The 22,446-nt window shown below is 41.8% G+C and overlaps 1 long non-coding RNA gene across 1 annotated transcript in view; it reads left to right on the top strand.

The window, feature by feature from the left end:
- Positions 1 to 20,741, top strand: part of LOC115645241 — a 23,835-nt gene extending 3,094 nt beyond the window's left edge. The window contains exons 2-4 of the long non-coding RNA XR_003998690.1: positions 7,565 to 7,568; positions 10,842 to 10,902; positions 20,711 to 20,741. This is a non-coding gene — a long non-coding RNA (uncharacterized LOC115645241). The remainder of the gene's footprint in view (positions 1 to 7,564; positions 7,569 to 10,841; positions 10,903 to 20,710) is intronic.
- The last annotated feature ends 1,705 nt before the right edge of the window (positions 20,742 to 22,446 follow it).

The following is a 22,446-nucleotide window of genomic DNA, read 5'->3' as shown; positions in this document are numbered from 1 at the left end:
ACCGCGGCCAGTGGGAGCCACGATCATCCGAACCTGCGGACGCAGCAGGTAAACAAACCATCCTGGACTGCCAGGGGCTTTCCCTGAATACGTGGCAGACCGGCTTTGAGAAGCACTGATGTAAAGGACCAGGGAGAAAAACCCCTGTGAGAAGAATGGTCAAGGACAATTGAACGTCAGGAAGAATTACTGTACTTCACACACAGATAATGGAGTTACATGAAAGGATGACCCTTGTAGTAGGAACTACACCCCCATTACAAAAACAATAATTGCAACAAGTAATTACCTCTCCAAAACCAAAAAGAGCTCCATTAATCACACTTAATTGTTCTTTGCAGTTCACTAAAGTGTCTGATTTTTATGTAAACATCAAAAAATACTATTAAAAATGTGTAACCAAAAATAATTACTAATCAGCTCAGCTGGAAGTGGAATTGGAATTGAAAATTATTTAGCTGATGACCCAACATACAAGGGATTGAGTGCCAAGGACTCCACAGACTTTTGTTACTTGGTTTGGAATCTGTGAATGAGTCAGTAAATGGTTTTCTGCTGTCAAGCAATAATTTTATTTTAGTAGAATAACCCAGGTAAAAAGATCTAATTCATGTCTAAAAACTGGAGTTGTAGAAACATAAATTCAAATGTAATTTTAACACCTATTTCAGTACTGAAATATGATGCTTCAGGATTAACCTGATATAGGCCCTAATGCTGAGGGGATCGGTAACATATGGAGCGTTGCTGATGCTGCAGTGTTGTTACTTCTGCCAGTGTTGGTGTTCTTGGAGCTCCAATGTCAGCTGCAGAGAGTGCAGCACGTTAATTCAGCAGACCTCAATGTTATTTACAGTGGTGCAAGTAGAAATAATTTCTTGCCAGTACTGCACTCATGGGAGGGACACAAGGAAGGGCATGTGACCTTCCTACGTGACCCTCCATGTGACTCCTCCCCGCCCGGGGCCCTCATGCTGTCCCTTTTCCCTCCGACACCTCCCTTACCTGTCTCAAATTGTGTAAAATGATGCTTTGGGCCCCTGGTGCCACCTGTACTTCCAGGTGTCACTGAGGCTCCAGCAGCACCCCAAATTGAAAATGTCTTACCTAAAGAAGGATAGGAAGGACAATCACCCCACTTTCCCGTAACACACTATCAGTGCCTCCCTTATGTCCAAACTAAGCTTCTGCCAGCTTGCCTTTATATAAGCATTGCTCTCCGCCAGGCACCAAGAAAGCAAAGATGCAGCGCCATCTGGGTTTGATGGAAAAGAGGCATAGAACGGTGTGTGCCATGTATTATTTTCCTCAGCATGACATAGAGGAGGGGCAATCAAAATCAGCCTGGCAGAACATGCATGAGAACTGTCTCTGGACAGATAAGCAATTGATCAAAATCACATTCTCTGATCTCTTAGGGCCAAATCCTGTTCCCATTGAGATCAAAAGGAGTTTTGCTACTGAGTTCAATGGGAACAGGCTTTGGCATTTGGAGATGAAAGAACAAAACCACTCAAGCAAGGGCTATGTTGCTTATACCACAGGTATCAAAGGCTGCTGACTCATGTGAGAAAGTCAGCAGACATTTGAACTTTGTCCATTGCGAGGGAGAAATCAGCAATCAATGAGGCTAGAACAGTCTCTGTACCATATCCAACTCATAAGTCCATCTGCAAAGGATCAAGGAAATATGAAGACTCCAGATTATCTTAAAGTCATCAGTCCCTTGGTTAGAATGCTCCCATTAGTATATGTTCACAGTCCAGAGTCTGGAGCAGGAAAGAGGCAAAATGGATATGTTTCCAGGCCAGGGCCTTTTAGCTTCTGCCAAGTGCCAAGTAAAGGGAAATCTGTTCTTACTGTGAAAGATGGTATTGGAGCAAGGCCGGCTCTAGGGTTTTTGCTGCCCCAAGCAGCAAAAAGAAAGAAAGAAAAAAGCTGTGATCGCGATCTGCAGATCTACTGCAGCCTCTTCAGTCTTCGGTAGCAATTCGGCGGCAGGTCCTTTGCTCCGAGAGCGAGTGAAGGACTCACCGCCGAATTGCCGCCAAAGACCCGGACGTGCCGCCCATCACCGTTGGCCGCCCCAAGCAGCTGCTTGCTGGGCTGATGCTTGGAGCCGGCCCTGTGTTGGAGTCACATGGGCAAGTTACATGTCCATCATCCCCACCCGTTAGAACATTCACAAAAAGTCTATTAAGTGGAGACAGGCGTTTTCCAGAGTCCAATGTGAGCTAAGTGTTCCTTAAAGGGTCATTCAAGTTGACTTGTCCCCTAGACCAGCACAAAGTTGCCCCTCCTATGACTTCTCCTTTTATACATTGATACAAACCAGTTATGTAATACACTGTAAATGTTGTTAGTTACCCCCTTATTTTTGTACCTGTTCGTTCAAACAAAACATCCTTATCCATTATCCTCTCATCCCATCCTTATTTTATGAGGGGTTGATGTGTTCCTGTACAATCTCTTGGGAATTTGTTTGCATGGTTACTTGAGAGATCTGTGTGTGAGAGAGTATATAAAGGAAAACATAACCGAAATGTAGAAATATTCGAAAAAGAAGGTTACATTATTAGCTCTGATTGGAGAGTGGGGCTCTGTAAGTTAGAGCAGAGGGTTTGGAAGCCATACCCCTGGTATTTATCCTGACTCTGGGAGGGGAGTGAGGGTTGCTACCTGTTCCTGCAAAACCTGAATTTGTTTCCCTAGTGTCTGTTGCTTTTGTCTGCCTGGATGGACTGGTGCCTGTTTGAACGGGAGAAGTAAGTGCACAGGAGGGAGAAGTGGCAAACAATACTTCCATTAAATTTGTAAATCAGATGGAGGATGAAATGGAACAGTTAACAGAGCACATTAGGTGACAGGAACCACAACTTGATTGCAGGGGAGTGGGTAAAAAAGAATTTCAAAGGGAAAAACCAAGAATGAACAAGTTAACAGCTAGAATGGATGCACTGACGCATGGAGTTGCCCAGAAACAGTTAACTGCAGCAAGGATGTGCTTACTTGGTGTTAGCTAGTGTAACTCCTAGTGTTTTGTTATTTTGCCAAGGCCAGGCCTACCCTACTTAACAGAGGGGGAGGAATAGCTCAGTGGTTTGAGCATTGGCTTGCTAAATCCTGGTTGTGAGTTCAATCCTTGAGGGGACTAAGGAGCAAAAATCTGTCAGGGATGATACTTGGTCCTGTTGTGAAGGCAGGGACTGGACTCAATGACCTTTCCAGGTCTATGAGACAGGTACATATCCATATTACAGTTAAAAAAAAATTAACAGCCTTTGGTGCATTTTACCCAGTGGCTAGGTAAAAGACTATTCTGCAGCATGGTATCTTTCAAAATAGGTGACTCCAAAATCTAGATGGAATTATTGTGTACATTTCGAGATTAGCTGAATCTGGAGATCTATTTAGAAGAGGGATCATATGAAAAAGATACACAACCTCAAAATACACAAAACCTGGTCTGCATGGGAGCATCCCTGCACCTGTGCAGAGCCCCACTGAATTCAGTGGGAGGGTATGTAAGCCGAAATATCTTCATGTGCAAATCAGATTGTGGGATTGTAGTGCGAGATTGGATTGTTTTATTATACACATCATCAGTGGCTCCCTAATTAAGGCTGCTTTAGGAGTTACACTTCAGTCAGGACTCACATTTTGATGTGTGAATTTAGCATCTCAATTTGGCACAAGAACTCTTCAAAGGCCACGTAATTTTTCTGTGTAATTGTTTTAATAAAATATTTCATAATTTTTGTAGATGAAACATTTGCATATGTTCCTATTGAATTTTTTCCCAGCTTTCCTCACATTGCTTTGAGTTCCTTTAACTAAACAATCACATTCCCCACAAACTCAAGTGACTTGCTGAAAACAGAACAAAATGTGTTCTTGGAAGTAACTACTGCATGTCTAGATAGCACTTTTCACCTGCAGATCTCAATGTTTCTCAATGATTAATTAACTGAACTTCGAATCACCCTCGGAGATAGGGAAAGTATTATTATCCCATTTTCATACTGGTAAACCAAGAAGAGACGGTGTGGTGAGGACCTCCAAGGTCACACAAGATGTCTGTGACAGAACTGGAAATAGAGCCCTAAACTCCCAGCCCTGGGCCCTACCTCCTCACAACTGTCCTTGAGGAGGAAAGATAGTTTGTTAATTAGGGCACTAACAAATAGCCATGTTCAATTTCCTGCTCCACCATAGACTTCCTTTGTGATCTTGGGCAAGTCCCTTAGTGTCTCTGAGCCTTACAGCCTCCGTCTGTAAAATGATGGTAATAGCACCTCCCTACCACGCAGGGATGTTGTGAGCAAAAATACATTAAAGATTGTGAGGTGCTTAGCTAATACAGTGATGGGGGCCATATAAGTACCTAAGCTAGTCACATGTATATCCCTTCTTACATTATTAAATTCTGGTTTGTCACTGTGTATATGCTCAGAGACTCTGATTGGTGGATTTGATTAACCTGAAAATAAATAGATTGGAATGGTTTGCATTACATGTTGCCGAATATTATGCCACTGGAAGAAATCATTTTCGCAAACTCAGCTGTCTTATCAGACATCAACCTGGCTTTCAAGTCATTGTGAAGAAAACCTATTTGCATAGCTTTCCCAGAGCAGCATTTTGGGCTCTGATTTGTTGTGGCAGTTTTCAGCCGATCTACAGTAGGAGTGTAAATCTGCTGGTTGATGTTGCATTAAGCATGAAACATCTCATGCAGTAAGATCACAGCAAAGTCTAAAAATAGACTCATTCAGATATCCTTAAAAGAAATCCTGACATGAATATCAGCTTGTAAATCAACGGTGTTCGTAAGCAGAACTGCTAGCCCAAACATAGCTTATGTGTGCTTCATGCAGACTGTTTGCTGTCTCAGGCACAAGCACAGCCCTGTTGTGCCTATCTCTATCAAGTTATGCACAGTCACATCATTTGGAGCCTATATTAACTGAGAAGGGAAAAGTACACAGTTGCACAGTGATAGGTTTTTGGGTTTTGGCTTCAAATTTAGGAAGGTGAAAAAGAGCCTAGTCAAACTGGAGACTGAATTCTTCTCCTTATCCCACGCAGCAATCCCAGACTGGCAATTCAAAATTCCTTGTATCATCCCACTAGGGCTGAGGAGGTTGTTTGATCTCTCTGATCATTATGAGCAAGTCCATGACCTCATCCACAAATGGCGCCACAGATACGACCAGCAAACAGAAAAATCGGCTATTTGCACAGCATAGCAGCCACCATTGTGACCATACTCTTGCAGGGAGGGTAGAATGCATGGCTTATTTCTTTGATTCCAGTGCCGGGCTCTCTATAATCTCAGTTTTGAACCACTATGTAGTGAGATACCCCACACTTTTCAACTGTTGCAAATATGATGCACGTTGTCCAGTGTGATAGCCTTCGCTCAGGGGAAGCATTGCCTAGTGGTCAGGGCTTAGGCCCTTCAAACTGTGGAGATGGGGGGAAAGGGCTTGGTTGGGGAGCCTGGGCTCTCCCACTCCACCAGGCTCCAATCCAACGCCCTGTGAGGGCTACTAAAGCTCTGACGGCAAAGGGCACCTTAAGGCTGCCCTCTCTGGAACACTTCTTACCATTCCACAACTGTCCAAAGCTCACTGTCTGTGACAGCATCCAGCCCCTGATATGTGGCCTGCATTGGTCCTGTCAGGAAAGGTGCCAACAGGGTGGCCCACTGGTCATGTGGCCATTGGGCTGCTGTTGCTACTCGTTCAACTGTTCTCAAGAAGTCCTCTGGGTCGTCTTCAGGCCTCATCTTTGTGTGTTTCATGGGTGTGGGCAGACCCCCAGGCTCAGTTTTATAGACAATGGAGATGAAGCCCCATGGGGGTGGACCCTGAAGCTGTATTAAGGCTATTGGACCAATTGTTGCAGTTCCTATTGTTGTGCCCTAAGTCCCAGAGGAGCTGTTGCTGCTGGGCAGACATTTGCTATAGGAATTGTTGCTGCTGCTCCTGCTGGCCTGCCTGCTGCTACTGGTTCACCATCAACCACTTAAGCAGGCAACTCTATGTCCATATTGTCTGACCTACCATCTTATGCCTTTTAATCCCAGGTTGTTTGACTATCTGTGTTGGTCAGTCCTCCCCTCTCTCCAGGGGCATAAAAGTGCCTACGTTCCCCACCAAATTGTGATGGCCTTCACTTGCAGGAAGTGTTGCCTAGTAGTCAGGGCTTAGGCCCTTCAAACTGCCTAGTGGGGAGGGGAGCTGCTAGTGGAGCCTGGGCCCTTGCACTCCACCAAGCTCAGGCCCAGGACCATGTGAGGGCTATAAAAGGTCTGATAGCCAGAGGTGCCTTAAGGCTGCCCTCTCTGGGCCAATTCATGCCACCCCACGATTGTCCTCTGCTCGCCATCTGTGGCAGGAGATGTGCTGAGGAGGTAAATTCAGCTCAGGGCGCCTCCATGTGGCCATGTGTGGTGTGGCCACGCTCTCGTTCGGTGCAGTGGCTGCCTCCTCCAGGAGCTTGAGGATGTGAGAGGTTAGGGAAGGTGATGTTGGAGCAAGATGAAGGACCTGTAACAGGTGGGTGACTATTTGGAGAAGTCACTGAGTGAGGATTAGGGAAACAGAAATAAGTGTGTATGTGGTGATTCAAGAGAGACAGCTGTCGAGTCACTCCCACATGCACTTTCCTATACTTTATCAGACTCTCCCCCAACAACTCTCTCAGACAAGGGTACATTTTTTCACTTTGAAATTCCAGTCATCTCCTGATTAAGGGAGAGGAAAGGCAGGAGGCAGCCCTGAAGGGCCTGAGAAATCCCCTACAATCATAAGGCTAAATATATCTGGCTGGGGCTGTATTAAAAACTGCCTGCACTTCTTTGTAGCAAGGAGGAGCATGATTTCTAAACACCTCTCCCTACAGAAAGGGAGTATTACTCATCATTTCCCCTCCACAGTGTTTAATCTTCCTCTCTTCACACTGCCATATGATTCATATTATTGGGTGGGTAACTGTATACAATACAGCTTACCATTAAGTGCCTTTTATTATTAAACTTTCCATGTCAGCACAGACGGCATCTGAATTGACTGTGGACTTTGTCTCCACAAAGCTGTTACAACAGTATAGATCTGTCTCTAGAAATCTCAGCAATGACCTCAGAAACACTATTGGAGCCACCAATGCTTGTTTGCTACACCATGAAGAGATGTGAACATTTCACCTCTGTATCTGCTCACCTCTTGAAGGCTTTGAAGGAATGTCAATACAACGTGTTATTTGTCAGACATTTTCAGACAGTCTCTCCCTGAAATCAAGATTTCATCATGGGCAGACTGGAGAGAAGAACACTTGTTTTCATTACAGCATTTATGGTTTCAAGAGCAGGGTTTTCCCTCTGTGGATAGCTTTGGCCAATTTTACTATACATAACTAAGCTTTTACTGCTATTTGGTGAGAAACTGTTAGCGATTATCTTCACGAACTCATGGAGGACAGGTGACCTCCCAAAGGAATGAAGGGCAAACATAGTAACTGTCTTTTAAAAGGGGAACAAAGAAGAACTGGGGAATTATAGACCAGTCAGCCTAACTTTGATACCTGGAAAGGTACTGGAACGAATTAAACAATCAATTTGTGAGCACCTAAATGATCATAGTGTTATAAATAATAGCCAGTCATATGTAAGATATGGGAGGTAACTGTCTTGCTTTACTTGGCACTTGTGAGGCCTCAGCTGAAGTACTGTGTCCAGTTCTGGATGCCACACTTTAAAAGCTATGTAGACAAATTGGAGAAATCCAGAGGAAAGCAACAAAAATGATAAAAGGTTTAGAAAAGATGGCCTATGAGGAAAGGTTAAAAAAAACACTGGGCATGTTTAGTCTTGAGAAAAGAACATGGGATGTGGGGGGAGAAGACTTGATAATAGTCTTCAAATATGTTAAAGGGCTGTTATTAAAAAGAAAGTGATCAATTATTTTCCATGTCCACTGAAAGTAGGACAAGAAGTAATGAGCTTAATGTGTAGCAAGGGAGATTTTAGGTTAGACATTAGGAAAAGCTTCCTAACTATAAAGATAGTTAAGCACTGGAATAGGATTCCAAGGGAGATTGTGGAATCCCCATTATTGGAGGGTTTTAAGAACAGTTTGGACAAACATCTATCCAGGATGGTCGAGGTTTTCTTGGTCCTGCCTCAGTGCAGGTGGCTGGACTAGATGACCTCTTGAGGTAAATTCTATGATTCTATGAAAATTTGGGCTTTCAGAAAATATATGTAGTACAGTTAGCCTCTTAAAATTCAAAGAAGCATGGATTATTTGATTTGTAATTCCTTCTTCAAGTCTGTTTTTCAATAACAGAGCTATATTAATTAATGGCTGCAATGTGTCCTGGGAAATGAACAGTACAAAACCTGGTGTGCAACCAAATACGTGAACATGTGTCTTCACACAAAGCCTGATTTTGCCCGGTAAAGTTGGTCATATAGAATTTATAAGCAGAACAGGAATGGCTTTGACTAAATAAAAGTGAGCAGAGTGATCTATTAAAAGTAAGATTTCCGAGATGGTGATTAAGCCTTAACTTTTATATGGCTCTGAATGCTGGGCATGAAGGAAGAGCTAGAAGCAGATCTTGAATGCACTGGAAGTGAAAATGCAAAGATGGATGCTCAGAGTTACAAGGATGGACCATAACTGGAACAAATAAATTAGAGGAAGTGTGAAGGTGGTACCAATTACAGAAAAGCTAGGGGAATCCAGGCTCAGATGGTTTGGCCATATGAAAAGAACACTGGAAGAATGCATAGGAAAAAGGATATTAAATCTAGAAGTGGAGGGTAAGAGAAGGGTTGGAAGACTAGATGGATGGATGTCATACCAAAGCTGCAGAGTTTCCAAGGAACTACTTCAAGATAGACTGGAATGGAAAAAAGGACTCGAGCTGATCCCATATAGGTGTGACTAAGGCTAGAAGAAGAAGAAGCAGAGTGTTGACCACAGGGTGATTAGTTTAATCAATTAATATCAGTTTTTAATGTTAAAGAATATTAAGTCATTTAAACCCAGATTTTTAAAGGCATTCATGTGTTGCTGCACTCAGCCTAGCAATGCTTAACTAATTTAGGAGCCTAAATCTCATTTTCAGAAGTGATTTAGGTATGCAAGGGCCTAAATGCCATCAGCTGCCAATGTGATTTAGGCTCCCAAATGACTAAATCCCTTATGAAAATGAGAGTTAGCTCCTAAATCAATTAAGCATTACTACACTGCCTAAATACTGTTAAAAATCTGGGCCTTAGTGCATGTGACCATGTCTCCTCCTAGTGGCTGATGGTAATAGTGACTATAACAGCTTGATACTTAGCCATGCATAAAAGCATTACTGTTTTAGTTCAGATGATAGATGTGTGTGCTTTTGGAGTTGAAGGTTCCACATACAATCCCATCAGTAAAGGTGTTGGTAGCTGTATGTGTGCAGTCACATCACATTATGTGTGTAACAAAAATAAAATAAAAAATATTCTCCTCTGGCTAGGGTGACCAGACAGCAAGTATGAAAAATCGAGACAGGGGTTGGGGGTAATAGGAGCCTATATAAGAAAAAGACCCAAAAATCGGGACTGTCCCTATAAAATTGGGACATCTGGTCACCCTAACTCTGGCAGAGGAAACTTTAACTGGGATAGTTCAGTTTTGGTGAAACTATGTAGGGTGTGTCAAAATTGAGCATATAAGAAAATTAGATACAGTTTTGACTATGAAGTGACTACATAATATTTAACACAAACAATAATATTTCTCCATAATTGTTAAAAAATTATATTAACCCTCCCCCTGGGAAAAAAAACATATTTGAGCGAGTTAAAAATATATTCCCATTGTCATTTATGATTTCCATGAGAAACTGTGGAACCCCCATCATTGGAGGTTTTTAAGAAAAGATTGGATAAACATCTATCAGGGTTGGTCTAGATATCCTACCTCAGCATAGGGGACGCACTAGATTAGTGGTTATCAACTTTTTCAAATCAGGAGTCTGATTTGTCTTGCGTACCCTAAGTTTCATGTCACTTAAAAACAGATTGCTTACAAAATGAGACATAAAAATACAAAAGTGTCACAGCACACTATTCCTGAAAAATTGCTTCCTTTCTCATTTTTACCATATAATTATAAAATAAATTGTTTGGAATATAAATACTGTGCTCACATTTCAGTGTGATATTTGAGCCTGTTTTCCACTTGTGAGCCTTGTCATTCTGGGAGGCAGTGAAGCAACAATTAAGTTTTTCTCCACATTGAGTCTATTTCTTTGTCTTGATGGCAGTCACAGCAGAAAATGAGACTTCACCAAGATATATTGACACAAAAGGTAACAGAACATCGAAAGCCTGGTTCCAAAGGTCAGTGTACTCTTTCTGTACTAAACACCAGAACTGGGTTAGTGTGGAGTCATTAAACTTCGTTTGCAGACCACGGTCTGAGGACAGCTCAGGAAGATTTTCTTGCTGACTGGTAAGAGACATTACTGCTGCTTACATCTGACAAAATGAATGGGTTGCTTACCCAGCTGAGGTGAGCTGAATTGGGTTGAATACTGGGGAAATAGGAGCTGAATTTAGATATCAAGTGGGCCAAATGATCTACATATGAAGCTTCAAGTGCTTTTGTAGAAATAGGTGGAGCTTTTTTTCATTTTAAGCTCTCAAGCCCGGAACTCAGAAAACTTTCTTTGAAAAAATTATACTGGCTTAGCCACATGCACAGAATATTTTGTCTTCAAAGGTCATTGCAAATGCGCTGGCTTCATACAGGTGTCAGAGTGGTAGCCTTGTTAGTCTGTATCAGCAAAAACAATGAGGAGTCCTTGTGGCACCTTAGAGACTAACACATTTATTTGGGCATAAGCGTTTGTGGGCTAGAACCCACTTCATCAGATGCATGAAGTGAAAAATACAGGAGCAGGTATAAATACATGGAAGTATGGGAGTTGCTCCAAGGGGAATCTGCAGAGCTAGAATTAATTTTCAAACTGGATATCATCAGATTAGGCCTGAATAAAGACTGGGAGTGGCTGGGTCATTACAAAACCTAAACTTAATTTCCCCAATACTAATTTTTCCCTACTGTTACTGTTTTTCTTCCAGTCATTTTCAATTTCTTAAAATTTTCACTGTTGCCACTACCACTGCTTCCTGCTCTTCATTTAAAACAATTGTCCATTTTTACATTGCAACCACATAGCCACCAGGACAATTTCAATGTCATTAATGTACTTTAATGTACATTAATATTTATCCATAAATGATATAAAACGCCTGTTTAAAATAGTGTGTATACACACTTTAGGCTACCGTATAACATATAAAGCAGTATAAAGAAGTCATTGTCTGTATGAAATTTTAGTTTGTACTGACTTCGCTAGTTCTTTTTATGTAGCCTGTTGTAAAACTAGGCAAATATCTAGATGAGTTGATGTGGCCCCAGGCAGACTTCTGTATACCCCCACGGGTATGCATATCCCTGGTTGAGAACAACTGCACTGGATGACCTCTTGAGGTCCTTCCAGCCCTACTTTTCTATGATTCTATAATGTCACATGCAGAACTGGGAGCAGTACCTAGTTTTCTAGGCCCTGGGCTCAAAACATTGGATCATACTGTTCTTTACTTCACTGACTACTCATCTAGAAGTTAATTAGTCCAAGTTATTTTCATGTCATGTAACAAGTTTTAAAATTTAAATTTAAAAAGCATTAAAAACAGCACGATTGCACTGTGGTTTTCATGAAAAGCAACTACAATTTATATTGAAGATAATCCCACCAGCCAAAGTATTGTTTCTTTTCACAGAAACATGCAAAAAAAAATAATAAAAAAAAGGAGGATACTTTGCAGTTCAGAGTGCAGAAAGTTTGCCTCTTTGCTGGTTTTGCACTGAATTTATAAAGTTCAAGTGAGTGCTCATTCTTCCACACAAAGCAAGCAGCAGTCCTTCCACTAAATCTTTTCTGTAAACATATGAGAAAAAATATCAGTCATTTCAAACCAGGCAAAAAAAGAATAGCAATACTAGTAGATCCAGGAAACAGACAAAGCAGATGTTTATTGAAAAAAAACCTAAGTGGAGTATGATATCTGATTTCCAAAATGTTAATAAAATATACACACACCAAGTTCATATTCCATTTGCTATGGTTTTAGCAGCCAACCTCCCAGCTGGCAATAACAAGTGTTCAGTGACAATCCCCGTTTATTTTTACAAATCTCAGATAGTATTTTCATTCTGTTTGACAGAGCTCCCACAGAAATAATGCGGGTTTGCTTGCAGGTGTTAGACTTGATCTTTAAAGGCCTGATTCTGAACTAGTGAAGTCAATAGAAGTTTGACTTTAAAAACTTCAAAATACAGCCTAAGTACAGTGCAGTACAATTTATGACACCTACCACAAGTGAACAAGGCCCATTAACTGTCCCCCATTTTCTGAAGGAGTGAGTAGCAGCCCTGAGCTCCAAATCCTCATCTCAATAATGAGGAAAGCACTTAAACATGCGCTTAATGTAAAGCATATTGTCATAAACAGATAGCTAAGGGTTAATGTCTCTTTCACGTGGAAAGGAGTAACCTGAAACACCTGACCAGAGGACCAATCAGGAAACCAGAATTTTTCAGATCTGGGTGGAGGGAAGTTTTGGGTGTGAATTCTTTGCTCTTTGTCTTGTGTCTGTCCATCTTGGCTGTGGGGAGGATTTTTCTGTCTCCTGTTTTCTAATCTTCTGTTTCCAAGTTGTGAGTACAAAGATCATAAAACAATAGGGGTTATTGTTTTTTTTCTTTTGTATTTACATGTGTGTAGTTGCTGGAGTGTTTGGAATTGTGTTCTTTTGAATAAGGCTGTTTATTCATTTTTCTTTTAAGCAATTGACCCTGTATTTGTCACCTTAATACAGAGAGACCATTTTTATGTATTTTTCTTTCTTTTTGCATAAAGCTTTCTTTTTAAGACCTGTTGGAGTTTTTCTTTAGTGGGGAACTCCAGGGAATTGAGAGTGTAGCTCACCAGGGAATTGGTGGGAGGAAGAAGTCAGGGGGAAATCTGTGTGTGTAGATTTACTAGCCTGACTTTGCATTTCCTCTGGGTGAAGGAGGGGGTGGGGGGGAAGCTTGGCTCTCTCTCGGTACTTCTGTTTTCCAGGACTGGAAACGGGGAGGGTGGAGTCCCTCTGTTTAGATTCACGGAGCTTGCTTCTGTGTATCTCTCCAGGAACCCAGGGAGGGAACACCTGGAAGGAGGAGGGGGAAGGGAAATGATTTATTCCCCTTTGTTGTGAGACTCAAGGAATTTGGGTCTTGGGGTCCCCAGGGAAGGTTTGGGGGGACCAGAGTGCCCCAAAACACTCTAATTTTTTGGGTGGTGGCAGCTTTACCAGGTCCAAGCTGGTAACTAAGCTTGGAGGTTTTCATGCTAACACCCATATTTTGGATGCTAAGGTCTAAATCTGGGAATATGTTATGACACATATGCTTAAGTGCTTTCCTAAATAGGGATACTTTCTTGAAGCCAGACATCTATGGGCAGACAGTCTGGGAAGAAGGCTTGGAATAGACTTTATGGGATCTTATTGTTCCTTCGTTTAGTAAGAAAGTCAATCCACAGGAAAGGGGTGAGTTCTGAGCAGGGGCAGCTCTAGACATTTCGCCACCCCAAGCACGGCGGCATGCCGCGGGAGGCGCTCTGCCGGTCGCCGGTCCCGCGGCTCCGGTGGACCTCCCGCAGGCGTGCCTGCGGAGGGACCGCTGGTCCGGCAGCTCCACCAAAGCCGCGGGACCAGCGAACCCTCCGCAGGCACACCTGTGGGAGGTCCACCTGAGCCGTGGGACCAGTGGACCCTCCGCAGTCATGCCGCCGAAGGCTGCCTGCCTGCCGCCCTCCCGGTGACTGGCAGAGTGCCCCTCGCAGCATGCCTCGCCAAGCACGCACTTGGCGGGCTGGGGCCTGGAGCCGCCCCTGGTTCTGAGCCTACACAGGACACGAGCACTTTGTTTATAGTGAAGAAGAAGAGAATCACACCTTTAGCTTTATTTCATGTACACTTCAGTTTTTACATACTTCTCATAAGAAGAGCCATACTGAGGCAGACCAATGGTCCATATAGCCCAATATCATTTCTTCTGATAGTGGCCAATGCATGTGCTTCAGAGGGGCTGACCAGAACAGGTAATCATCAAGTGATCCATCCCCTGTTGCCCATTCTCAGCACAAGTGGAAACTGCACTCAAAGGTGGAAGTCAGCTGTTGCCAGATAAGTATACCCTCTCTACACTTGACAGGTGAGGTATTGAAAAAGACATTGCTTCCACCAAAACACTCTTAGGCATGAATAGATTCAGTGATAAATTTACAGCCACTATAAAGCCTTAAAGGCTTGCAACTGTACAAAGAAACTCCATAAGTTTCCATTTCAAGTGAAATATTTATTTGTTAATGTGTGTTTTTCTACACTAATTTAAGCTGTTCGAGTCCTGCAACTCAGGCAATTTTCATTTGGGCTTATTAAACTATTACAATATGGGATCTTCTATAAGTAAAGATGCAGATTTGATTCTAATCAGCAGTAGAAGCAAAATCAACAGATGTAACAGATATATTTAAACTAATTACTGATACATTACAGTAGAAACAGGCACATGGCGCGTGGATTCAGTTTCCTGTACTGAATGTCTGATCTATGTCTGTGATCATTAATTTAGCACATCTTGAATTGTATTTGAAAATATCTTGGATAAACCTACATGTGTCTCAATCAGTCCATTCCAAGATGTCAATCATTCTGTACAGAAATCTTCCATAGAGCTTATTTTATCTGGGAGCTTTACTAATTATTATCGCAGAACTTGGTTTGACTACCAAGGGCCTTTGGGTCCCATCCTGCAATGTAGTTTTTTCCTGCAAACAGATAAGTTTATGAGCAAATTTACTCACATGAGTTACCACATTCACCTCTCGAAAATCAAGTTGATCATGTGCATGTGTCTATGCAATTATGTCCTTAACTAGAAAGCAGATTTCCTCTCCTTCTTTTGGATGTGCTCAGAAGTTGCATCATTTTGCTGTTCTTCAAAATCTGGAGGTCTCCATGTCAAGCAGAACAGAGTGATTTTACTTGCAGTAATGCTACCACAAGATTGTCAACATTATGTTCACACACAATAGAGTGGCGATATTCCAAATATCAGCATTGGCCAGTGACATGGCCCAAGGCTACATGTTTAATATGGGTTATATTTTGCCTAAATAAAATATATCAAGATGTATCTCTATGTTTAGGTAGCTATCTGGCTACCTGTGGCACCTTGCAAACTTGAAGAAATTGATCCTCACAACTGCCATTTGAGGTTGGGAAGAATTGTTTCCATTTCACAGGTGGAGAAGTTGAAATACAAAGAGATTATGACATTATAGCAGAGGAGAGTTTTCAGGAGAGACTGGAAGGAGGACTGGATGGTGGCTTTACAGATTTTAAATGGGGCATTGTCCCACACATAGGGGATAGCAAGAGAGAGAGCATGAAGGTTCTTCTGAGTGAATGACAGAAGCTAGCATCCTTGGCTGAGCAAAGAATGGAGAGGACCTTCTGGTAAAACAATAGGATAGATAGGTGGAGTTGGGCTAAATTGTGGAGGGCTTTTAAGATTAGGAAAAAGAGTTGCTGTTTGATGCAGTGAAAGAGGGTCTTAAAGAAAGGGGTGACAGACTCAGCAACAAACCAGAAAGGCGATTTGAGCAGCAGCCTAGATTATGATCAAGAGAACACTGTAAATATCATGTGTGATGATTTGATCTACTGCATTTGTCAAAGATCAGCAATTTCCATAGGAAATTCTTATATTATCTGGAGCTCTGCATTTGTCACCACTATAGCTCCCATTTACACAATTCATTATAATGCAGCATCAGCGCCAAGTATTCCTGACATTTCCTGCCCATCCACTTAATTAAAATACACTGTTTGCTTAATGCTATCTTCTGCTAAAAGCTCATTCTGGAAACATTCTCAAAATGCCTACCACCCAGACAGAACTGTCTCTCTGAGCCAAGCCAACTATTCTGCTGCATCTAATTGGACACGAGGCTATGTTTTTAACAATACACTGCAGATGATTTCACCAGTCTTCATTGCGACAAAAGCCATATCTAAAGTAAAAATAAATCACACGTTAATTGGTCTTACCTAAAAATTCATGCAGGGGGACTATGGAATTGCTAACAGAGCACTTAATCGGAGAGCAAATATTTTATCAGCCTAAAGAGACATTTTTTCTTTCAACAAACACTGTTTACCACCTCACTTGGTATCCGAGAGCTAAATCCTTCCCACATGTTGGTCTTCTCTGGTGAGGACACAGAGCAGGAAGGCAACAGATGCTCCTTTATAATGAAGAGAAAAGAGCACGAGGGGGCTACGCTCCTTAACTGTCAGTATAACAGGAAAACTATGAACCCCCATAGCCACAGCAGGGGCACAGTTGACATAATGGTTTAATATTACCACATTCATTTTCAGTGTCATTTTGCTGATGTGGGAGTTGGGAGAGATAAAATAAACTTGAAAATGCTTGTTCGTGTTCTTCACTCGGTGGGGTTTTTGCACTGGCTGTTCAGCCTAGGTTTTGTTTGTTGGTTGATTTAGTTTTGATTTTTGATTAGTTGGTTTTGTTTGTTTGCTTGTAAACTCTTTAAAGATTTTATTTTTTAAACATAAAATAACCCTCTGTTTCAGGCAGGGAGCTGAGGTTTAGAGTTTGACTGTAACTCAGTACCAGTTTTATTGAGAGATGAATAATAGCTTCTTTTAGACCTTGGAAGCCACATAATGTCAGCACTGTAACTTAATGGCTTATTAGAAGGAAACAGAATAGTTGTTTTGGGAATGAGTAAAGGTCCCTCAGCCCATAAAGGCTTATCCTGCTTTTGTACCCTCAGGGCAGCACCTAATTGTTTTCTGAATGTTCCCATTTTTTACCTCAACAACCTTGCCTGGGAAGTTTTGTGCACATTTATGGATCTGTTTACCGGCATCAGCCTGAAGTTTGCGTTTTTTGTAGAAACAAGCCCAGGGCAAAACCCTGGATCCAAACACCACTGAATTTTGAGGGGCAGTTCGGACCTGGAGCTGGACTTTCCAGCTAGAACTTTCTCTGGGTTCTCCATCCCAACAGTGGCAGATCTTTTAATCTATGGAGAGTCAACGGAAACTCCCCTCTTTTTTACAGTAATAAAGCAATTGACATGAAGGAATCTTGGATCAAATTCTTGTCTTGTATCTCTGTATAGTACTATCGTTCATTGGAAGTCTTGTCACCACCCACCAGGCCACTAGATATCTGAGGGAAGAATTGGGTTTTGAATGTTTGCTACCATATGGGTAAGTTTGTCACAGGAGCACCAGTGTTGGGCTCTGAAGGAGCTAAATACAACTTTTTCAGGACCCACCCTTGGCCACGATGAATAATACCATTTCCCCTTTGGGCCGAGTGATTAGACAGTATTTGGAGCCTTGAAGATTTGTTTCTGTATGATGAGAAATTGGTGATACAAGCAGGGCTGGTTGTAGGGGTGGTCGAGTAGCAGGGTCACCCTAGGTACTAACTGTTTGGGGTCACCATAGCACTTGGACTCCCCCTCCCTCCATTCTGCTGATTGGCTTGCTTTTCTTGGGGGATGAGACTTGGCCACTCCAACAGGCAATGAAAACATTTTCCACCCTGGCCAGAAAAACACCTAGGGCTCCTCTTGAATATGGGTCATATATATGCTTGGTGTAAACAAAAAATGAGCATAAAATCCTGTTTCTCTGAACACAGTAGCCTAGACCCAGAGGTGCATTCATGTGGGCTCACCTCCCACCACATGGGAGGGGGCATCAAGCAATGCCTCTGTTGTTGCTGCTACCACCTCTGCAACTGGCTCACAGCTGCCGTTGTTTTCCTCTGCCACCACTTGCTGCCACTTGCTGCTCCCTGCTACTTCTGCGACATCATGTTCAGAGGTTCCACCACTTAACCCAGTTCTTAGTGATTTCAGCAGGTAGTGGGGAACCTCACTGCTAGTGCAGGGTTTGCATTGTCTTTCTCTACAACATTTTCCCCATACCCAATCTAAGGCTCAGCCCCTAGATGTGCTCATCAGTGATATCAACTTTACTAATCCCTGAACAGAGACAAGGATGTTCAGTTGAGCCCAATCAGTACTATCTTTAAACACTGAAGAGTAGAGGATCAAATTGTGTCTGGGACAATTTAGATAGCACCACATACAACAAAAGCCATCTATTCCCCACCTCCCTCTGTTTCACTGGGTTTTGGCATTAACAAGTGAGGTTACATTTAAGGTGTCTCCCCTCAATCAGTGCAGTTCTGCTGTCCTTTACTCATACAATAAGGATAACAACATTTCATTACCTCTGCATTCAAATAGAAAGTGATTTGTAACCCAAACACAGCCAAAATTGATCACCTTGGCAAAGCAGCTGCACCTGCAGAGTAGGCATGTCTATGCAAATATCGTCTGTTCCTGAAATCTTTTTCCCCAGCTCCTCACTAGATGTCAGGGGAGAGCTCATTCAGACCCTGCTTACATCATTATTAATGAAGGGTTTGGGCAATTTATGGCTTTAAAGGTCAGAATCAACATTTTAAGCTCCACCTGGAAGCCAACAGCCAGCCAGCACACATCCCAAAGCACCCATTTCATGTACTCATAATAAGACAGTCCCAAAACAGCTGCCACATTCTGCACTAGCTTCAGCAATTAGCAGCTAAGCAGTTCTGATTTCCTCAACCAGAGTGCAATTGTACATACACACAGTGGCTAGAATATTACAGTAGCGTCAAAGTGTATGCTGTTGTCATGGTGCAGGCACCAGCTTTACATTTGCCATGTTCACCTTATGGGACTATAAAAAATTAGAGGGACAGTGTCAGGTAAAATATGGCCTTATTAAAAAAGCTCTAGATAACCTAAATTGAGTGCCCGCTGCTGGTGAAGCTTGAAAAATGCATGTTTATCTACATTATATTTTGGCGCTGAAAAACATTGAAATGTCAATATAAATGTTTCTTTTCTATTCAGAAGATTTAGGGGCTGACCTGAGACCTGAGACCTTGAGTACCACATTCTGTTTTCATGCACTGGGCAACCTCACTGATTTCAATGTGCTTTCACAAGTAGTACTGAGAACAGAATCTGCCCCATGAGCCAAATTCCAGCCCAGAGGGATTTTTTTAGTGGCTAAGCTGGAAACAGAGGAGGAAGCTGTCATGCTGAATTACATTTTCCATAAACTATAGCAACCAATTTTCTTGTATAATGATTGTATGCTGGAGCATGGACCTAGCTCCATCACATCTGTATTAAATCACTCCTGTTATGCACATTAATGAACAGTTTCCACTTAAGTACAGATGCAAAATAATAACCCTTTAGAAATCTATAAATAGCCACTTTTCTCCTTGTAGGAATTACATAACCTCCCCCTGCAGAAAAATCACCCAGCAGAAGAAAAATATGCCAACCCCTTGAATTAGAACTCTAAGTGGTCACCTCATGCTTCCCTCTAGCAGGAGAGGAATAAGGAATTGCAGAGCCTCGGATGAGGTAGCAGACGGGGCTGCATCCCCCCAGAACATAAGCATCTGTAGAGAAATGTAATGTTGGATGAACATTTTCTGCTGAAAAGTTGTTGGTTTTTTTTTTTTTTACGGAAACTGTTATTTTGTTCATATGGACTGTTCTCAGAAAATGTCCCTTTGTATTGATAGATAGATTGATTGATTAAAGATTTTCACTGAAAACTCAAAAAGGATAATTTTAGAATTTTTCTGGAAAAAAATTGGCTGGTTGGGCAAAAATATTTGGTTTTTGATTTTTTGACAAAAAGCTGAACAATTCTGTAGAAAATTGAATGAAAAATGTTTTGCTTTCCCAGCCAGCTCTAGAAATCAAGCCACAATCCTGGGTATCACAAGGGACAGTCTCAGATCTCCTAAACTAAACCCTCTCATTTAGTTCTGCACCCTCTCTGCAGGGTATAGTTGCAGAGAGAGGGAGTGAATGCTGGTCGAAGCAGTAGTAATGTGTGTACACACACACACACACACAGCCCAATCACCTGGAATCTTATGCTTCTAAAGGGAGAATACAGTGCTCACTGTTTGCTTCCTGGATCTCCTTTTTCCCATTGAATGCTGAACTCCTATCCTAAGCTCAGTACAGACAATTGCAAGCATGCAAAAATCATGATATTCTAAAAAATCCCAACATTTTGGGTTCTTTTTATTTGCCTTCTAGTTTCTGAGCCATTAGAGTTTATGCTGTCAAGCTTTTTTTTCAACAACCATAAGGCTAGAAACTTCCTTTGATTTTTAAATGAAAGTTGATATTTGCATAGAATCACATGAATCCAGGAGCTGGGGCTTTTTGGAAAACATTAAATATGATCAGATTCGTGATCTCATGATACCAACTTGGAAAGTGGCAACACTGAGACCAACCTTCATGTTTTTCACATGGAAATGCTGAATCCAACACCATGACTATGGTCTGAGCCCAGAACTATTCTGCTTCCTCACTATTCTCCTGCCCTGCTTTAACCTTCTCATTTACAATGAGGAGTCTGGCGGCAGCTTAAAGACCAACAGATTTATTTGGGCATAAGTTTCATGGGTAAAAAACCCACTTTAGATGCATCTGAAAAAGTGGGGTTTTTACCCACGAAAGCTTATGCCCAAATAAATCTGTTTTTAAGTCTTTAAGTTGCCAGCAGACTCCTCATTGTTTTTGTGGATACAGACTAACAAATCCTTCTCATTTAGTGATTTGCATATACCATTATTTTTTGTCATTAAGATTAAAGCAGTGCCCCAAACGTGCTAGGAGCTTGCCAGACCCAGAGGAATAAACTAACCTTGCTTCTGAAGCTTTTACGATCTGCAAAGAGAAAAATCTGACAAAAGGACATACGCATATGGATAAAGCAAAGCCTATAGAACCAAATAAATGCTAGCTCAGAGTTCAGCCTTCTTAGGGGAGGAACTGCAGGCAGTTATTCAGAGCTCCTAAGAAAGGTACAATACAATAGTTACTCAGCAATTATGGGCTACATCTTTGCTGTAACCAAATCAAGATGAAATGAAAGAACTCTCCTCCCGCATTACTTCAGTCACTGTGCATCTATAACAGTGAGAAACACACACACACTTAAACTGGAAAGAATCATTTTTCTGCCTGAAGGTGTCAGCAGATACTTGGAATCCTGTGAACAAAAGGGCAGTGAATCAGTCAAGCAACAGTTTGTGTGGTCTGCAATCTTTGGGGCACAGGGGGAGGAAAGAGACCACCCCGTGCACAATATGCACCAGTAAGCGTAGACTGACCTCTCTGAAATGTTTGGAGAGCAGATAAAAAGGAATGCAGGACTTTCTGAAGGGTCAGAAATGTTAACCCACTCAGATCCAGTCTTTTGTTCCAACAGATTTCCACACAATTCCAAATCCCTTATTCCCAAAATACCTTTGCTGATATGTACGTGAGTTTCAGCAGCGCTGATAGTGTCTGGTGATCCAGGTGCTGTGTTTAAAATTTTAATGGTTTCTGAGGTTTTCCTGGCTCAGTAGAACATGGTGCGTCCCCAGATGACTCTCATATGGGAAAGCCTGGGAGCATGCAAAATTTGATGACAGCAATTGGCGGAGCTTGCTGTGTCCCCACCATAGATGTAGCAATTTATCAGCCAAAGTATGTTTGGGGCTGGTTTACATATGGGTTATTCAGAGCCCAAAGGACCTTGAACTGGGTCAACGGGGAGAAGAAACAAAACGATTAATTTTGTTGCAGTTTCTGCAGAAAAGCTAGATGTCTTTTGTGTGTATGCAACAATTCACATCACTGACACTGTGCTTTCTTGAATTTCTCAATGGACTTTCTTTTCACTGTTATCCCTTAATTTCTTTTTGTAATGGTATCAAACTGACCTGTTTTGATTCCAGTGCAATTCATTTAATATTTTAATCTGAAATTCACTATATTCCCCACTGTGTTAAATCAACTTCTCTTAAATTAATTCTTATTCCACAGTCTATTCCATCTCCTTCTCTAGAAACATGGTATATGACTACATATGTAGATGGTATCCAGACCATCTACATCTAGAATCAAAGTGGGTCGTTGTGTTACAGTCATACTTCTCATATTGTAAATTGATTTTTTTCAACACTGCCAGTTTCCTTTAGTATCAAATATTTTCATAAGATGCTCTCTCATCTTCTTTCCAGTCCAGTGCACAAATACAGTCTAATGCTGCCTCAGGTCCATCTCATGGCATGCAGTCACAGCTTATATTTGTGTTAAATTACTGGGATAAGAGGGTAGGCTGCGTGCGTAGAGATATTTCAA

This window comes from Gopherus evgoodei, chromosome 2 (assembly GCF_007399415.2).
Source record: "Gopherus evgoodei ecotype Sinaloan lineage chromosome 2, rGopEvg1_v1.p, whole genome shotgun sequence".
In the NCBI taxonomy this organism is placed as follows: domain Eukaryota; kingdom Metazoa; phylum Chordata; order Testudines; family Testudinidae; genus Gopherus; species Gopherus evgoodei.
Note: the sequence above shows the minus strand (reverse complement) of the source record. Positions and strands in the feature narration are given on the sequence as shown.